An 18,106-nucleotide genomic window follows, 5' to 3' on the forward strand; every position below is an offset into this window, starting at 1 on the left:
CAAGGAAATGATTCCTAATCCCCAATTTGAAAGGTCAGAATAAGTCTTAAAAAAAATGGTGATTTATGTCACTCCCAAACCCTTGCTCTTGAGCAACTTATATGCAGGCATTTCCATAAAAATGTTGTTTCATTACGATCACTAGAACATTACAATATCCCTTCTCTGATCCTGCCAGCCCTAACAATAGCTTGAGGTTAGAAATTACCCTGGGTTTATTTATTTGTTTTTAATCTAAGTCTGAATAGGAAAGACTAACATACATTCAGTTCAGAGCTTTCATTCAAGGCAGCTCAATGCCAGGGCAAAAGAACAAGCCATCTTTAGCACAGAAAGCAAGTAGCTTTTCAGAATTAGAGGAAGACACACAAATCCACTATTATTTCTCCTCCTGTAATAATAATTGCAAAGACCTTTTTTTTTTTTAAATTCTATCAGCCAAATTCAGCAGTGGCATAAAGAGGCAGATGAGAGAGAAGCAGCACTATGTTTACAGGCATATTGTCTAGCTGGTTTGTTATATTCTAGTTTATTTAACCTTGGGTCCTGCTTAAAGGAGGACACTGAAGAACCTTGGTAAACAAACAAGCCCTGCCATGTCAGTTTTTGAGGAACTGTTGCAAACTTCCAGGGCAGTCAAGAAAAGGGAACAGTGAGGGCTATCCGATCACTGTAACAAAGAAGAAATTTGCAAGTCATAAAACAGAAAATACACTATTTCCCCTAACTGCACAGCCAACTACCAATGAGTTACCACACTCATTTTGACAGGATACATGAAACCAAGCTGAGGATGCTGCTCTATCTGCGGAAGTAAGAAAATGGGTTAGGCCTAGGACAGAAAGCCTGGTTTGAGTTATTTGTTTAGCATCCTAGAGGCAGAGTTCCAGTTCTCCAGATCATCACTCAACTGGCTTAGACATGAGATCATCCTCTCTTTTCCTATAACCCCCTGCCTCATCTGTTTCAACATCTGCAGGAAACACATTTGTGATCCTGCAAACAACAATCTCTTTGACTACACAGCCATAATGAATCCCTGAGCACCATCTGTCCTCCATGTTGAGTGACGCAAGGGCCACGCAGACAAATATGCAATCCCATAATTAATAACTGTATCACAAACACACACGCACAAACTGTGAGCTAAAAGATATACAGGCAGAGGCTCTGAATACGGAGAAAAGGGCCAAGGAGCAAGTAGACCCTGATGTGATATGCCAAGCCTAACATCCAGGGTTTCCATCCAGCTCCAACCAACAGCACAACAGATCCCAGCCCTAGTCATGCTGGCATTACTGCAAATTGCAGCTCTTGGTTTGCCGTCTTCATGACGGTCTTTCAGGATGTGATAAACAGAAGCAGGTACCCAAAGACAGGCATCCTTTTCAGACACAAGGATGTGCCTGAGGCACCTGGGGCTGGCAGATGGATCCATGCATTGCCACAAGTCAGCAGGACATCTGAAATGGTATCAGACATCTGCGTTTAAGCGACTTGAATACTTACGTCCTTTACCAGTGGATTTAATCCAAATCAGAGTTAATTGACCCCGATATAATTATACCGCACCCTTTGCAAGCTTGTACTACATTATCAATGGAGTTTGGGTTATGCGAACTAATATATTTCTATATCTAAAATCTTAGTGTGGCAGAGGAGCCAAAATACAGCACTAAACAGAAGCTATCTATTACGCTCATCAAGAGCCACAAAGGAAGTCTTCAAGGATGTTTAAAGTAAACATCTGCAGTAAATAGAGCTGTGATCCCCAAATTATCTCACTTAACGCTGCCACCATATGCTGTCCATCCCACAAAGCCTAATGGAAAACACATCAAGTAATTAAGGACTGTATCCCAAGCACACACAAAGAACTGAACTCAAGTTGAAGCTGGTGGCAGGCCAACCCTTAACAGATTGCAGGGGAAGTATCACCTCTCAGCAGATCTTCAAGAACACTTTAATATTATTAACATGTATTGTTTTGGCTCCCTGATATCTGGTGGTATCACATTGTCTGTGAACCATAACGTTCCCAGGACTGACAGCATTCCTCCCCAAAAGACTAGCAAAGCACCATGCAGGCAGTGCCTCTGCCACAGCAAAAGCACAAGCCCTGCCGATTCATACAGTATCACTAAAATTACCTAAACTGGCCAGGCTGATTAACAATATATTTCTTGATGTTTTACTGACAAGTATCCAACTTTACTAAATACCACAGCAAACATAACCTCTCGAACAGGCCACAGCTTAGCTTGGCCATGTAAGGCAGAGACAGCTTCCTGCAAACTTCCTAAATCTCACTTCCACCCAAAAGTGAACTCTACTTTCGTCAGCTCAAGAGCATTTAATTCTTAGGCACGGTTTCAGACATCAAAAATAACAAGCTATTAGTGTACAGGTGGATCGCTGTTTAAAATCAAGACTCTTCAGTGATCTCAGCTGATTTTCACTTGAGGTGACAGACTGAAACAGATAAGGGATTATTGGCTCTGAAGACCAACAATAACAGAGCAATTACACAAAAAGGTTACACACACGCAGGTTGTTACTGCAATGTTTTCATTCTCAGTGTTCATCCAGTAAATTCCCACAGATAATTCAGTTTCACCGGATATGCTGGGGACAAGAGACAAGAAGAATAATAAGGTTTTATCATTTCATGCTGAGTAGGAGCTTACTCCACAGTTAGTCTCACCGAGCAGAAAAGCTCTGAAAACTGAGTAAAGTGCAACACAGTGTAATAGCACCACCAGAATACGTCCTCAAGATTGTAAGCAAAATCATAAAAGACAGATTGTTTATATAAAGTTAGCCAACAGTTCTTAAAAATTAAAGACACAGACAATTAAAAAAAATAAGTAAGTGCGACTTACCAGTACAGTCATTAATGCTCAATCTAATATGATAAGAGTACGGGGTATAGAATAAGGTAAGTATTGACTTAGGCTTTCGGTATGAATGTCACCATCCACTTTTATCAAATCAGATTACATAATTTTGTTTGGTTACAGATTGATCCTGTGATTGTATAACAGATAAAACAAATAATCTGTTTCTACATGATTTTGCCTAGCATCCTGGAAAATCACTGTAATGTTATTTCTTAATTTAGGTCTTCCCACACAAGAAAGGTTTACCTCTTACCCTGCGTAGAGCACCCATCACTCAATTTTCATCACTAACGAAAAAGTACATGCTTTGCTGACATGCAATGGCCATTCTTCCCATGCCTCACTAAGAGAGCATGGGTAGAAGGAAGGATTCCGAGCAGAAAAGCAAAAAGCTCGACCTTTGTGCCACATTTCTGGAGGATGCTCTGGGGTGAATTTTGGCAAGGAAGTTGACGCAGCATAAATAGCTAGACAGGAGACTTGAAGATTGGGAAACAACATTTGGCTTCCTGCTAGAGACGGCGTAACAGATGAAAAGATCGTGAATCTCCTTCTGAAAGATGACCTGTCAGCCTGTAAGCAATTCCTGAAGCTACAGGTGACACAGAGTAACTAAGATTTCCTTTCAGTGGAAAGGGAGAGCAATAAAATATACCAGCAGGGTGTAAGTTCCCTGACAAAGGGCAGAAGGACCTCCAAGCCTTCGATGAAGCGCCTCAAACACTCACAAGGAAATAAATAATGCAGGCCTAATGTTCACAGGACTGATAAAGCTAACACTTAGAAGTGTGGGAGGACTGTCTTGTGAAGACAAGATAGTTCTGCCACTCATGTGGTGAGCTTGCTAGTTCTCTGTTCTCGAGGCCACTGTGTCCGGTAAGGGACCTTTGCTTCGTTATCCACGAAATGCGTATGAAAGCACATACCCTGCATACGCCAATGAAGATTACAGAGATCATGCTAAACATGTTGGACTATGGCAGTCATCTCTCCACCAAATCATGCTACATGTCACCTGTGAGAAGGGAGAAAGCCCGAGATGAGGCTGTCCCTGGCAAGGGGGGTGGACCATGCTAATTCAGCAAACATAAAAGGGGAAAATAAGTGCTCCTAGAGAGAGAAACAAAGATGATCGTGCCTGGGAAAATTTTTCACAAGAAGACTGGACCTGGAAAGATTTTTCCATGAAAGAAGATTATGACTGGGAAGATTCCCTGAAAAAAGATGCTGGAACCAGGACCAGTGATCTCTATCTCTTTTTCTCTATCTTTTCCTTTCTCTATGCCTCGGTTTCCCTTTTCTCTTAGAGTTGTTACATAACATTAAGTACCGGTTGCCATGAGTTGTCCTATACCTGTTGTTAAGTAACACAATCCATACCTCACCATTCCCCGTAATTTGTTATATATGTAAGCAATTATCCTGGACTTGTTAAGACCTATACTAATCATTTTGGAAAGCTAATAGATGTTTGTATACAGGCCTTGAGATTTATCTCACCTTAGTCCACGCTGTTGGGGATTTACAAATCTGAAGTCACTTACCCCCCCCGCCCCTTTCCTGAGGGCAGGACATGGCGCAGAGATAAAACTCTGGAAATGTCACAGAAATCTTAAGTAAATTTACACCTTATCTAGTGCTGGAGGCTACTTTAGAGGCCAAAAGCAAGGAAGACAGAAGTGGTGATACGATCAGGCCAGTTCTCTGCATACAGCTGTCCAGCACCTCCTGGGGAACTCACTCCATGTTACAGTAACCTCCTGCGACAGGAGGCAAGACTTGATGAGTCAGGGGACATAAGACATGTTCTCGTAATAAATTTACTAAGCTGGACTTATTCCAAGAGGATAAAAAAAGCCCTGTCTTATATTCTGCAAGGAATGATCTTACCAACAGAAACATTCAAGAAGCTGGAAGCATTTCTGCATGAATACTGCGCCTATTTCACATCAGTCAAGGAAGTTCCTAGTACAGTTCCTATCCAGTCAAGTGCTGCATTTTCACCGTGAACACTAACTACAGGCCTGAAGGAAGAGGCAACTGATAGAGGGCATGATGGCTTATCTTACAATTACACTGCTTACACGAAGGAGAGCTAACAAGGAACACTCACTGCAGCAGTTTGCTAGAGGTTATGAGAATAAAGCCATGACATCATACATGGTTTTACTGTACAGTGAACTTAAAGAAATATTAGAAAGTGGAACTGAGTAAATTCAAAGTAAGGAGTTAATTCTATTCTGAGAATGAGAGAGTTCCTTGAGTCAGTACCTTCATGTTACACTTCCCTCCAGTGTCTTATATTTTACTTCAACTGAAATTGCACTAGAAATAAAAAACATCCTTGAATGTAAAAAAAAAAAAAAGAAAATCTCAGCCAAGGGACTCCAAGAATATTCTTTAAAAATGGCAAAGATCACTGTCTTTTTCTACAGAAATCCAAGCCACAAGACAGATACTTTAGATGGCAGTCTCAAAAGTTTGTCAGAAATCCTCAAGCATAAGATCAGTAATCCCCGCTGTGTACAGGTCAGGCTCCCTGCAGGCTTATGTGGGAAGCAGCTAACTTGGTTTTCCAGCAAGGCAGCCAAAAACCAAAGAAGAATGTGAAAAATCTCATGGAGGTTCCATGAAAAAGAAGAAATATTAGGATATATTCCCCATAACACCAAGTCTGGTACAAAAGTCAAGTCTACCTATTATTTAAATCATTTCAAGGAGATCGTCTATGCATACAATTTGCTATATGCATGCTGCAGTTCAGAAAAAGCAAGATTAAAAACGCCCAGCATTTCTGTACATTAGGGTTTTGATTTCAGTTATTCCACAAAAACTTTTTATGTATGACAGTTATTCGTTTAAGGGCATTCTTACTTTTGGAAGCCCATCCTAAGGCAGCAGAGAACAAAAGCGTCACACTTCCACGGGTGCCCCAAGTCCCTAGCATGTTTGAGATGGCAAGACAGGCTCCCCAAAACGGAAAAAACTCAAAACCAGTGGCAGCTTTTAAAGTGTTGCCAAAAATGCAAACACTTAAATAATAACTTCTAAAATTAAGTGATATGTATCTGGAGTGTAACGCTTGACTGGAGAGAGCTGTTTAATGAATATATCCCTTTAAAACTTAGGTGAAGGGAAGAAAAGAAAAAAACACTCCCCCATATTTCATCCTTATCAGCATCTTTGGCAAAACTTTCCATTTCCTTTACCGTGCTGCAGCACACTGGTTGAGAGCTGTGGCCTGTCAAAACCTCCTTTAAGAAGCCTCATTGGTACTGTAGAAAGAACTGCTATGGTTTAGGGTGCTAGATTTAGACTCCAAGGATCTCAATCCAAATCTCTCACTCCCCCTTGGTGAAGACAGCAATGTCATCCAACTTCCAAATATTACTGGGCCAATGCCTTTTAAAAATTTTATTAAAATAATGGGAGTTTGGTTCTTACATATCTTTATCTTATCTATGCCTTCACTCCTTCTTTTGCTTCCCTGCCGTAAAATTAGGATTATTTTTTATTTAAAGTTTTTTTTATTTTAAATTATTCTAATATTTTCCCCTAAGTATTTATGTTTGTCTTTTAGGGGAAGGGACAAGCTGCCGCAATGCATCAAAGCTGCCTGATGCTCTCAGGCTTCAATTGCAGATGACAATCCCCCTGCATTTCTTACACAGTGGTTAAACAAAAAAAAGAACAGCCACAATAATAGCTAAAAATGCAAGGAGACGGTGAAATTAACAGCTGGCTTTTGTTTAAGTAACGTATGTCAACAATAAAACGAGTTTATCTGAAAGTTAAGCAAACATTTCCTTTAATTAACTTTGTAAATTCTTTTTCAATTCAATTAGTATCCAGAGCAAGTTATCCAAACTGCTCTTTTTTTCCTCCCTGAACTTCCTGGCATTTCAGAGACAACACCAGGCAGCACACCCAGGCTACTGTCATGCTGGCGCGGCAGGGATGGAGAAAGGACTGCACACAAAAAGGTGTGTTTTGTCATCTTACACTCAGTGTCTGTACATGACTCAGCATTACAACTTTCATGTTCTTGGTTTGGACTATTCACCCAAAATATGAGCTGTGGTCACTGTCTGCAATAAAGGGGACAGTTGTGCTGCACTTCCTTCAGTCTGTATGGTCATAACATTAAAAGCATGACAAAGTAGTTACAGTGACTCAAGGAAATTTGTCAGGGCTTTCTAGTAAAAGTAGTCATGAAGAAACTTCTGACTCCGAGATTTTACAGCCTCTTTCAAATGATGTAAAATCTATATGGAAATATTTTATGGCTATTGCCAAACAGGAGTTTAAGTAATATAAATGTGTGTTTTACACACATACACACAGACAAAGGCAAATATAGACATCCCTACTGCATACAATATATGCTTGAGGGGAGACATTAAGTGGTAAACTTACACTATGAAAGATTTCTTCACATTTTTCATATATAAATAATTTTATAATCAACTGATTTAACAAATAAATACTAGACCTAGCAGGACAGACCCAACCACCCTCTCCATTTTCTTGAGAGGTCTGCAGTTGGACACTTTTGCAATAGAAAGCATATTAATACCAGTGGTCTTCATCTTCCGTCTAGCAGCCGCCTTCCACCCAAAGCCCAACAGTTTGGGCAAAGCCTGCCTGACCCGCCCAGCCAAGCCTCTACCCGAAGAGACCTTCACTCCAGGCTTTGAGCAATTACAAAAAAACTCCCAAGTTACCAACTTGTGCTCCAGGTCAAACTTACATCAGCAAAGCATTTACTCAGGGGTTTTGATTTTTCTCTACAAATTTCAGTAAGGCTTTGTTGCGGCTCCTCCCCAGCCCTCATGTCCCAGTTGGAGAGGGTACGCAGCAAGCCACCTTCCACAGCTCAGCAACGGCACAAGGGAGTAGAACGTTACTCTGCCTCTTCTTGAACTTCCTCTTTTTTTACCGTGCCTCTCATGACTCCTCTGAAGCTGTTTCCCTCATCATCTCTGCCATCCTTGCTCCAACCAACAAGGCCCTGCAGCTGCTCTTTTCCTGGGGCTACAGTGGCAGCATCAAAAGGGCCTGGATTTTCTGCGCCACCATTTCTACTGAGTTCAGAGTAATGACAGCAAAAATGCCAAGCTGATGCAAGAGCTCTAGTGCAATCTCTCTGCTGATTTAGGAAGAAAGTTTTGAATCGGGTAATGCTGGTTTCATTTTTAGCCAACTATCTCAAGTTAACAACAAAAGCCAAGCCCTGAGAGGATGAGGGGAAGGATCTAAGCCACTATTAACGGATGCATAATGTTACCAACTAAGGCACTGGACATGGGTTAAAAATGAAAGTAACATTTTGATTTAATACAATTAATGGAAAATATTCTATTCATCATAAGCCAGAAAATATGTTAAACTTTACTGTAATTCTGCCAAAAACAAAAGATTAGCTACGCCAATGGTTACACAAAGAAAACAAAACCCACAAAACTAACAAAAAAAGCAGTAACTGCCAGCAACTCAGACCTTAACTGTGGCCTTCAGGAATGCAATACACAATGTAAATCACTACAGAGTCACAAACGATGACTGAACAAATAAATGGACAGCAGTCAAAGTCAGGAAGAAACACCAAATTTGCATATCCCGTTTTTAAAATGGCTTTACAAAATTAGGGACACAAGGGGGACTTTCATGCTCTTCTCTGAGGCATAGGGCATTGGTCAGCCAGAGAAAGTTCAGCAAAACTTAGGTAAACTATGACTACTCTCTTACCAAACTGTCTAAGCTTTTAACTATTTCTTAAGACACCAAGGGCTTACTACCTCCCTTGCCAACTCAAACTCTCCCTCAGCATATTAAAAACACCGTTTGATGTGCCTGCTCTGTACTGAAAGGGAAATGACTGATTCATAATGCAGGCCAGATGAATAGCCAGTAGAGATGTTCAAGCGCTTTTCAACAAGAGTTTTTATTCAGAAAAATGTCTATTTGCCAAAGCAAAAAAGCTGTCATTAGAGAACTACATCAGTTTTAATAAAACTCTTTTGGGGAGAGTTTATCACACCTACACTCAAAACTGATGTTAATTCAAAATAGCCACCCTGTACGTGTCCAGGTCACTCTCAGGTGGGGGAGATTGATGCTCCCTTCCCACATTATCCAGTTCAGAGCAGGCATGTGAATTTTGGTCTCCCTCATCCCCAATGCTCGTTCTTTCTCCGGCCCTCTATTTATGCATAGCAAGTGATACCAAGAAGCAGGACTGTCCCACAACCAAACATATATTCTGTTCTAGCACGGAAAGAAAATCAGGATCAAATTCTTCATCTGAACTATGCAGAAAACAGGCTGGAGATTGCTCTCCTCCTGCACACAGCAGTGTGTTTGCCAGCACCACTGGTTCTGCTCTACTCAGCACCATCATTTTTTCTGAGCTTATTTCAGAAACATTTATATAGTGTCACAGCTGATCATAAATAGACCTATGGAAAACAGTGATTTTAAAGAGAAGAAGAAACTGGAGGGAGAAGCCAGGCTCAGTTCATATGATCCTCTTTCCTTTGCATTCACTGGTGAAAAAAAAGTTTTACAAGCAACAAAACCTGTTTTCCTTCTGCTTTAGCCATATCAAGCATCTTTTTCATGCTTGCATTATTTCAGTTCCTCATTACAAGAGATAATTATCAGAAGCACATAGAAGATAAGCCCAAAAAACCCACAAAACCTCACATCTTAGGGTTTTTTTTCAGACAACAATACCTTTTAAAATTATGATTATAGTGGCTGTTTTTTCACAACACTGTGGATTTGGGAGGGGAGAAGGTGTAAGGTAAGACTATGAGACACAGTATCAGGTTTTTATAGGTAGTTTTGATTCAGGTTTGACTTAATGACTAGGAAGAAGCTATTTAATTTCTCTTTATCAAAAATACCCTTATAAAAATTAAATCCATATTCACTAGGCTGCAGAAGAGTTGAAGAGCTCATTAAACTAATAAATTTGGGGTTCTCAGAAAAAGGAATTTAAGTTTAAAAAACCAAAGTAATACTTGGGAGTATGTCATAGTTAAATGTAATCAGTCACTTACCAGGAAGGACTGCCTGAGCTACTCAAAGTGGAAAATGCCAGAGCAATGCAAGATGTTGGCAGATTTTGCAATTAGAAAATCCTGGTTTTCATTACTGTCAGCACAGACATCACACCAACTTCCTACAGGAACCTTAAACCGCTTGGTAAAAAAAAGATAAAAAAGTCTGCAAGTATCATCACTGAACACACCCAAACCCATAAAAATAAACTGGTTATAAGAAAAGCTAGGACTTGCTTCCTAGCATCTTCCTGTTAGATGTTGTACAAGCTCACAGTCTCTGTCTTGAGGTTTTTCACTAGCGCCGTCCTTGATTCATAGTTGCAGGGTTCTTGTTACATGAATAAGAACTATTTTTCCCAGCAAGACAACAGTCCAAAAACACCACGTCTGTGAAAACTTAGCAGGTTCACGCCTTTATCAAAAGATAAAGGGGTGTTGCACTTAGTCCTACAGTTAGAAAATCGTTAACAATTCTACTTGGATTAGGAGGAAAAAGGATTCAAACAAGAGAGTAACATAAGAATAGTTAGTTTCATATTTTATAGAAATTGACCAGGTTAAGATATCATCATTAACCCAGATATTCATTTAAGCAGACATCCATATTTATAAAGCTTTTAAGAACAGAAGTGCCTCAAAAGTGCATGATCTCTTACAATTCTCCATTATAGGTTATTTTTAAAAGATGGTACACAAGGGTAACAGCCAGAAAATTTCTAATTAGTTACATTCCAAGCATATACACAGTCATGTTCTCCCCAAAATGATTTGTTGTTCCTGTTGTTTGGGGGGTTTTGCTGTCGGGTTTTTTGTTGGGTTTTTTCTTTCCCCCCCTAACAGGACTGCAGCCTTAGGCAGCGGCTACTGATTTTGCATAGAGTTACACTTTTGCATGTTGAGTACAAAGGCACGATTTTTCCGCCAGAGCATGCAAAGTAATGGTTCGGGTCACAGTGAGAGCTTCTCCATGTCTGGTACAAGGTATATGCCCACAAGTGTTGTTTGTTTTCCCACTGACGTTAATAGGTTTTGGAACAGGCCAAAATGAATATGCTACTTGGGGGCACTTACTTTTAGCCAACAATTGACAATACACCAAGTTAAAAGCATGAGAAATACAGTTCTAGTAGTTAAGCCCCATGCACAAACTATATCCTGGAGCCACAGACATGGTAATAGGGAGAAAAAAACCAAAACAAACAAACCAAAAGAAAGCTCCACACTTAACAGATGAGACAGCCCATACAAATGCATTCACTGTGCTTCTTAAGCAATCATCTCCATCTACCCCAACATCCCCCTCACCAGTCTTGTTCATCATTCACGTCTTCTAAAACACCACCCCTTGTGGGTTGGGACTGCCACTTCTTACAATAAATACACTTTTGTACAGATCTCACTATAAACTCTGCGTATGTGTGTGCAAATTAAGTGTATAAATTGATAGTCACTGTGAATATAAAAGGGCAATTTATTTTAAAAGCACACATTCCTACAGATCTTGGCTGAGGATATTAAGTACTGTTATAGCTGACAATACTAGTAGGAAAAGAACTAAGAGTTTTATTCATTTATGCTGAGATCATCTTAAGGAAAATTTTAGATAAATATCAAAGATGAGTCAGTTTAATGGCTTTACTATCAGATAACCACAAAAAACACAAATGTGACCGAGTCAAATCATGCATAGTTCTGAACTTGAGTATGTGGAAGCTTTTTACCCTATATTTTCTTCTCCTTCCTAAATATGCATATTTAGGGATGGAAGCTGGAATGATGGAGAGACAAGGATTCTTGTTTGCAAACAGCCTACTTTGTATTTCAAAAAATAACTATCATCACCTTAGGATGCTCAAAGTATAACAATGAGAAACATTTAATTTAGTAATTAAGCCCATAAACGCCTGCTGAAGTAATTTTGTTATCAGCAGACAAAAAGAAGCACTATATTCTCTGTGCTCAGCCTTAGGATGCACCATTACCAATGCTACCACTCATTTGAAAGGAGATTGCATCTCAAAACTTAGAAAGAATGATTTTTAACTTTTAACTTAAAACCAGAGCTGTGCAGTCTGCCCAGAAGACAGAGTCCAGAGGTAGGATTCACCTCACTTAAATTCAAACACCTACCATGTAAAAATCTCCATTGTGCTTAGCTATCAGAGAGAAAGAGGTACTCCTAGCACATAATTTACATGGTCTGTTGGATCACACTAATTTTATCCTAGAAGCTCCTGTTTTTCCTCTAGGGATTACTTGAAGAGTCTGGGCAGCTCACTCAGGCATTGACTTCTAGAACATCTGTACTTGCAGTCCAGATCCCAAAAGCTCCCGTCACTACACATGTTGAGTCTTGGAAGCCGCAGCATGCGGCAAAAGCATGAGCTGAGACGGGAAGTGTCATCTCAGCAACCGTCTTTCTGGGAAAGGAAAACGTATTGGAAGAAAAACTGCAGTGTCCATGCCCTGCCAACTGACACAGGACCAACACAGGCTTCAGAGTTACCACTGACAACAGCGCATGGATTTCATTATGAACGTTAGAGAAAATTAATGAGATCTGTACACTGTCTTTTTTTTTTTTTTCCAGAAATCATCTCATTCTATGCAATACTTTTAAGCTAAAGAACTAATTGATCTTTCCAGGAAAGTCCACCAGTTCTCTCTTGCAGTATTGCCACAACACTTTCCACTTTAAATAAACTGGGGTAAAATTTAAGTGTTCATCAGTTAGTTCTCCTTTTCCTACAATCTGTTTAAAAACAAACAAACACACACAAAACAAAAAACCCACAACCAAGAAAAACCCAAAAACTTTGTGGAGTTTCTTGGTGCTTTGTTTGCTCCTGCTTCATGGACCACTTTCACGTGTCCTAGAGACCACCTCCCATCCCTGTAGCATGGGCTGAGTAATGCTGCTCCAGACACTGACACACAGGCTGCTGGGAATTGGTACAGTCACAAAATTCATATCATTTCTCTGAGGTAAACAGTAAATGAAAGCCCTCAGGAAAGTCTGAATACCAGTGTTGGGTTTGTGTTGTTTTTTGTGGGGGGGTGTTTTTCTGGGTTGTTTTTTTTTTTTTTTTTAAAGAGAGTTCTTTTGAAAGTATGCTGTTACTACATCATGTTATTATAACCTAGGGCAGTGACGAGATCATTTCCATTACTAAGACAAGGTCTGGGATCTGTTTTTCAGACTAGCGCGAAAGACGCAGTTGTATCGCTGAGGCATGGCAAACACACACAAGAGAGTTCATCACCTCTCAGGAAGATGACAGCCAATTCTGCTGCCACTGCCCGTGAAGTCAAAGACAAATCCTTCCACAGTACACACAGAGCTTCTGTTTAGAAAGAGGCAAATGAAACAAAAACAGACCAGTTGCAAACTCAGTTTAAAAGTGTGTGTCTCATGACTGGTCCCTCAGGCTTTAGCTGGGAGCTGAAACACCAGCTGGACCAGATCTGTAGGGAAGTACTTGATTTTATTGGTTAAACCTCCTCCAGGCTACAAATCACAGATATTTGTGACATGTACTTGTCTTTAGAGCAACCACTGAAACGTGGGCATCCCCATCAATATCAAGTAAACAATTAGTTAAAAATTCAGTTTTGCTCGCTCAAGGTGACTCCCCTTCTTAGGATACTGCCACATGAAGGATAAGGAGACTTTGATCCACATCAGTATTTTGTATCTGGTAAAGAATAAATTCGAACTTAACCTCCCATCTCTCCACTCCACACACTAACCATGGGCCATACAGTACACTGAGCTTCTACCTGTTGTGCTGGAAAGTTTCCATGCAAAACTAAATATTTTCTCATATTTTGTAGTCAGTTTTCATACACTTGAATGTCTGGGTACAAGCATGAGACACCTCCTTCTCTGGCTGCTATGCAAGTCTAACCAGCCCCAGCTGGTCAATTAACACAATTCAATTTGAATTCACAGTTCCCAAGTATCTAGAACAGCTTCAGTTCTACTGCCAATGCTGTCCTCTTCCAACCTATATGCAAGCCACAGAAGTTGCCACATACCTGAATATTGCATGTCAATTAAAATAGACTCAAACTGAGCCATTTCCTATTACTGATGAAGTGCCATGCACCTGGAAAGTCATTGCTACATTGCACTGGATTCAGTCCCTTGGCACTGTCAGGATAACATGTCAAGGAAGAGAGTAGAGGTTACCCAAAATGCCTGTGAAGCCTGTTCAATGGCTTTGCAGAAATACCTCTGAAAGAAATAGTCAAGGCTCACTCCATACTCGTTATTTTTCCCCTATGTATGACTAAAAGCTACACACTTGAGTACACTAAGGCAAAAACAGGTTGGCTGAAACATTTCCTATTCTGGCTATTTTAGGCCAGCTGACAAAAGTGATCTATTCAGGGTATCACAAAAATTCCAAGAAGGGCACCTTATGATCATAGAATCATAGACTGTGTTGGGTTGGAAGGGACCTCTAAAGGTCATCCAGTCCAACCCCGCTGCAGTAAGCGGGGACATCTTTAACTAGATCAGACTGCTAAAGACGGTAACAACGTTCAATAAGACACATTCAAGTTAAAATGAAATCAAGTATGCAATCTCAGTGAAGCAACAGCATTGGCTTTTTTTTCCTTTTTGTCTAATTCTTTTAAGAAAAAAAAGTCATCAACAGCACTAGGTGCCAAGAGTCAAACTCGTATTTTTCCAGCGCAAATTAACTGGCCACACAGAAGATATTAAATTATGTCATTCAGGCATAAATAAGTATTTCCATTTCTCTTTTTTTATGTATCCCTGCCATAGCAGAACAAGAGAGTGCAGAAAGGTGGTCATAAAGGGACAAGGTAGAGATTTTGAGAGACAACAACAGCAGAGAACTGAACTCTACACTGTAGAGTCACAGAATCGTCTAGGTTGGAAGGGATCTTTCAGGTCATCAAGTCCAACCATCAGCCTAACTCTGACAAAAAACATCACTAAACCATGTCTCTAAGCACTATGTCTACCCGTCTTTTAAATACCCCCCAGGGATGGCAATTCCACCGCTTCCCTGGGCAGCCTGTTCCAGGCTGTGCATTCAAAACCTTCCCCCTAAGAAAACAAAATAAGCACATCAGTTTTAGGTTCATGTTTTCTCTCTGAAAGTCTTAGTATACTGAACAATTCTTGGTAAGCACCAAGAAGCCGCTCCTATGAAACAACTGTTTCACACAGTAAGTGTCTGAGCCTACCGAGGTGCAGAAAGCCATCTTCCTGTTAGCAATATCCACTCCATTAAAAGCCCTACTCCCAGAATTGCAATTCACTTGGGATAAGATCTTTATCTAGTTTCGGAGTTCCCACGTCTTCATTTGCAAGGAGCCTCCAAATGGGAAGTTTCCCACTCCCCAGCTGAGGTGACCAAAGGGATTTTTGCCCAAAGGTGTGACACAAGGTGCCGACAGACAAGCTCTGAGCAGCTCCGCAGGGGTGACGCAGCCAGCGGATGCTGGAGCCTCAGCAGCTCTGCTTCTCAGCCCAGCAAGCTATTTCAAAGTCACTTTCAGAGGCTGCTCGAGGGAAGATGACTGACCTCGTACCACTGCAAGCCACTAAGCTCGGGGGCGGGGGGGGAAGCACCACCCCCAGCACAGGAACTGGTCACACCGCTGAGCCAGCAGCTTCTCCAAACGGTGCAGGACTGACCAGAGGTCAGCCAGGGCAACGAACTGGCCTATAACAGTAAAAGCGTGCAAGTTTGCTCCTAAAGAGGAACACGTAACCCCACAAAAAAAAGGGGATTACGGTCTGTGATCATACTTCTAATATATGCTAACAGATTCCTGCTGCAAGTCACAAACAGGAACTCTTAAGCACATTTTTTTTTTCATATCAGACCCAAAAGAAAAGCTGCCATCACAGACACCTTGCGGAATTTTTCCTTAACAGATATATATATATATATATATTTTATTTTTTTTTACTTCCCTATAAATTTCAAAATGGATTGCTTCATCACACATACTACGCGGGGGATAAGTGAATGAGGTGGCAGAGTTTGCACGGTTGCCAAAAATGGGTTCCAGCCTCACGGGCCAAAGGCAAGCACAAGCCTACCACCCCGGATCTGGTAACGAATAACGCAGTTTATGTAACTTTCGCGGCTCCTCTCCCCACTTGCTGCGCGATCGCCACAGGCCGCCCCCCCGTACCTCCCGCTGCCGCGCTCCGGCACACAGGGCGAGCGCTGCCAAGGCTTTTTGCCCCCTCGCTGCCTTCTTTTTACCTCATGAAAAATTCGGTTTACGCGCGTTATGCGCTTGGGGAAGGCGGACGCCGTGCGGCGGCGGCGCTCCTGACCGAGAGGCGAGCGGACGGTGCGCCTGCCCCGACGGCCGCGGGCAGGGCCGTCCGGGCGGCAGGTGCCTGAGGCGGCGCCCGAGGGAAGCCGCTACCCCGCGCCGCCCGGCGCTCCCCCGGCCCCGGCCGCCCTTCCCAGCGCCCCTTACAGCAGGGGACCCCACCAGCCGCCTGCCCCGCCGCAGGGGAGGGCTGCCGGCTCCGCTCCTCATCCCCGCGCTCCGGCCCGCCCCTCTCCAACCGCCTCGGCCCGTCCCGGGCCTGGCAGCCGCGCACCCCTCCGCGCTACCAGCCCTCCGTTCCCACCCCGCAGAGGAGCCGCTTAGTTGAGCGCGTAAGAAGGAGGCACCGCGCTTACGGTCGCCTGAGGTCCCGCGGGCTCGGCCGTCCCTGTCGGCTGGGGCAGGCTCCCGCTCCCCATTGCGGGCATACGGCGCTTTTCACCGCGCGGCGGGGGAGGCGCCAGCCGTCAGCTGACCGTCGCCTCTTAAGGAGGCGTGAGGCGCCGGCCAGCCGGTCTGGGGGAGAACAACGGGGCTTCGGGGCGGTTTTCTGCCGTCGGGCGCTCCGGGGGCAGGCTCGGCGGAGGATAGGCAGCCGGAGGAGCAGTGGGCAGCCTGAAGGGCGAGCTGCCCGCCCGAGGGGCGCGCCCGCACCGCCCTGAGGAGAGGGGCGGCGGCAGCCGGGCGGGCACGGCGGGAGGTGCCGGCCCTCCGCGGGGCCTGCCCCCGACCGGCGCGGAGTTGAAGCCGTAGAAAGCACCGAGGTAGACTGTGACAAAAAAAAAAAAATAAAAAAAAATTCAACAATCCAGCAGGCGGCTAAATCGAAGTCTGCATTAAAATAACTTTAAAAAAAGAATGCATGTCTTTTCATTGCTGCAGTCATAACCTGTGGATATTCATTCATTCATATTCAATACTCTAATATTGGATACTGCGTTTCTGTGCTCCCTGCGGGGCTGCAGCAGCGCGGTGGTGGGTGCTGTGGGAAAGGGGGGAGAAGCTGCTCATGGAGGCCAAGCCCCTGTCCCGCAGCCCGTCCCCGGTGTGTCTGGGCACCGATACCATCCTCGGCAGCACCTGGGAGGGTGATGGGCCCCAGTGCCATCTGTCACCCGTGGGACTCTCCTGACCTGGCCTCAGCCTCTGAGTGCTTCCCGGTGCCGGTGGAATTCCGAGCACCAGCCCTTTGGTCCGGGACCCAGCAGCACGCTTTGGGCCTTGCACTTATCATGGGCTTCTCAGGACTCAAAAAGCATCCAAAATCCTCAGAGCCATGGACGGGAATGGCAATTCTGTCCATTAAATACAACATTTACCACAATCTGCTTCTAAAATTGTCAGGTGATGCTTCCCCTCCCTTTCATGGACCTACATTACAGAAAAAAGGCATCAAAGCGGGAGACTGAGGGAATGAAATTATGCCCACTTTGACGCAGAGAGACCTAAATTGTACGTCAGTAAACTTAAAGACATGGTAAGTCAGTAAACAGGCAGTTTGGCTCCGTAGGCTCCACACCGGCAGTGTACGCTGACAACCAGGGACACGGGGACACACGGAGTTTGGGGTCAGTGCCCCATACCCATGGCTACGTGCACGGCTGTGCTCTGAGCCACGCACACAGGCTTGCTGGCCACCTGCGAGGTCTCTGCGCCCTGGTCCACACAGAAACCCTTCAACTCAGCGAGAAGAAAGTCCCTGCACCGCAGAACCTGCCTTTCAAGTTGGTATTTTACCACCCTAAGGCTTACGAACGCAAAGCAGCTGAGTTTACGCACACATGGAAGTCATCCCTTGTCACCGAA

The 18,106-nt window shown here is 43.1% G+C and overlaps 1 protein-coding gene across 2 annotated transcripts in view; it reads right to left on the bottom strand.

Moving 5' to 3' along the window:
• PLA2G4A (phospholipase A2 group IVA) overlaps window positions 1-16,873 on the bottom strand; it is an 85,449-nt gene extending 68,576 nt beyond the window's left edge. For both annotated transcript variants that reach the window (XM_054211870.1, XM_054211871.1), the window contains exon 1: window positions 16,657-16,873. The gene's annotated coding sequence lies outside the window, so the exon portion shown is untranslated. The remainder of the gene's footprint in view (window positions 1-16,656) is intronic.
• Between the last annotated feature and the right edge of the window lie 1,233 nt (window positions 16,874-18,106).

This window comes from Rissa tridactyla, chromosome 8 (genome assembly GCF_028500815.1).
Source record: "Rissa tridactyla isolate bRisTri1 chromosome 8, bRisTri1.patW.cur.20221130, whole genome shotgun sequence".
In the NCBI taxonomy this organism is placed as follows: domain Eukaryota; kingdom Metazoa; phylum Chordata; class Aves; order Charadriiformes; family Laridae; genus Rissa; species Rissa tridactyla.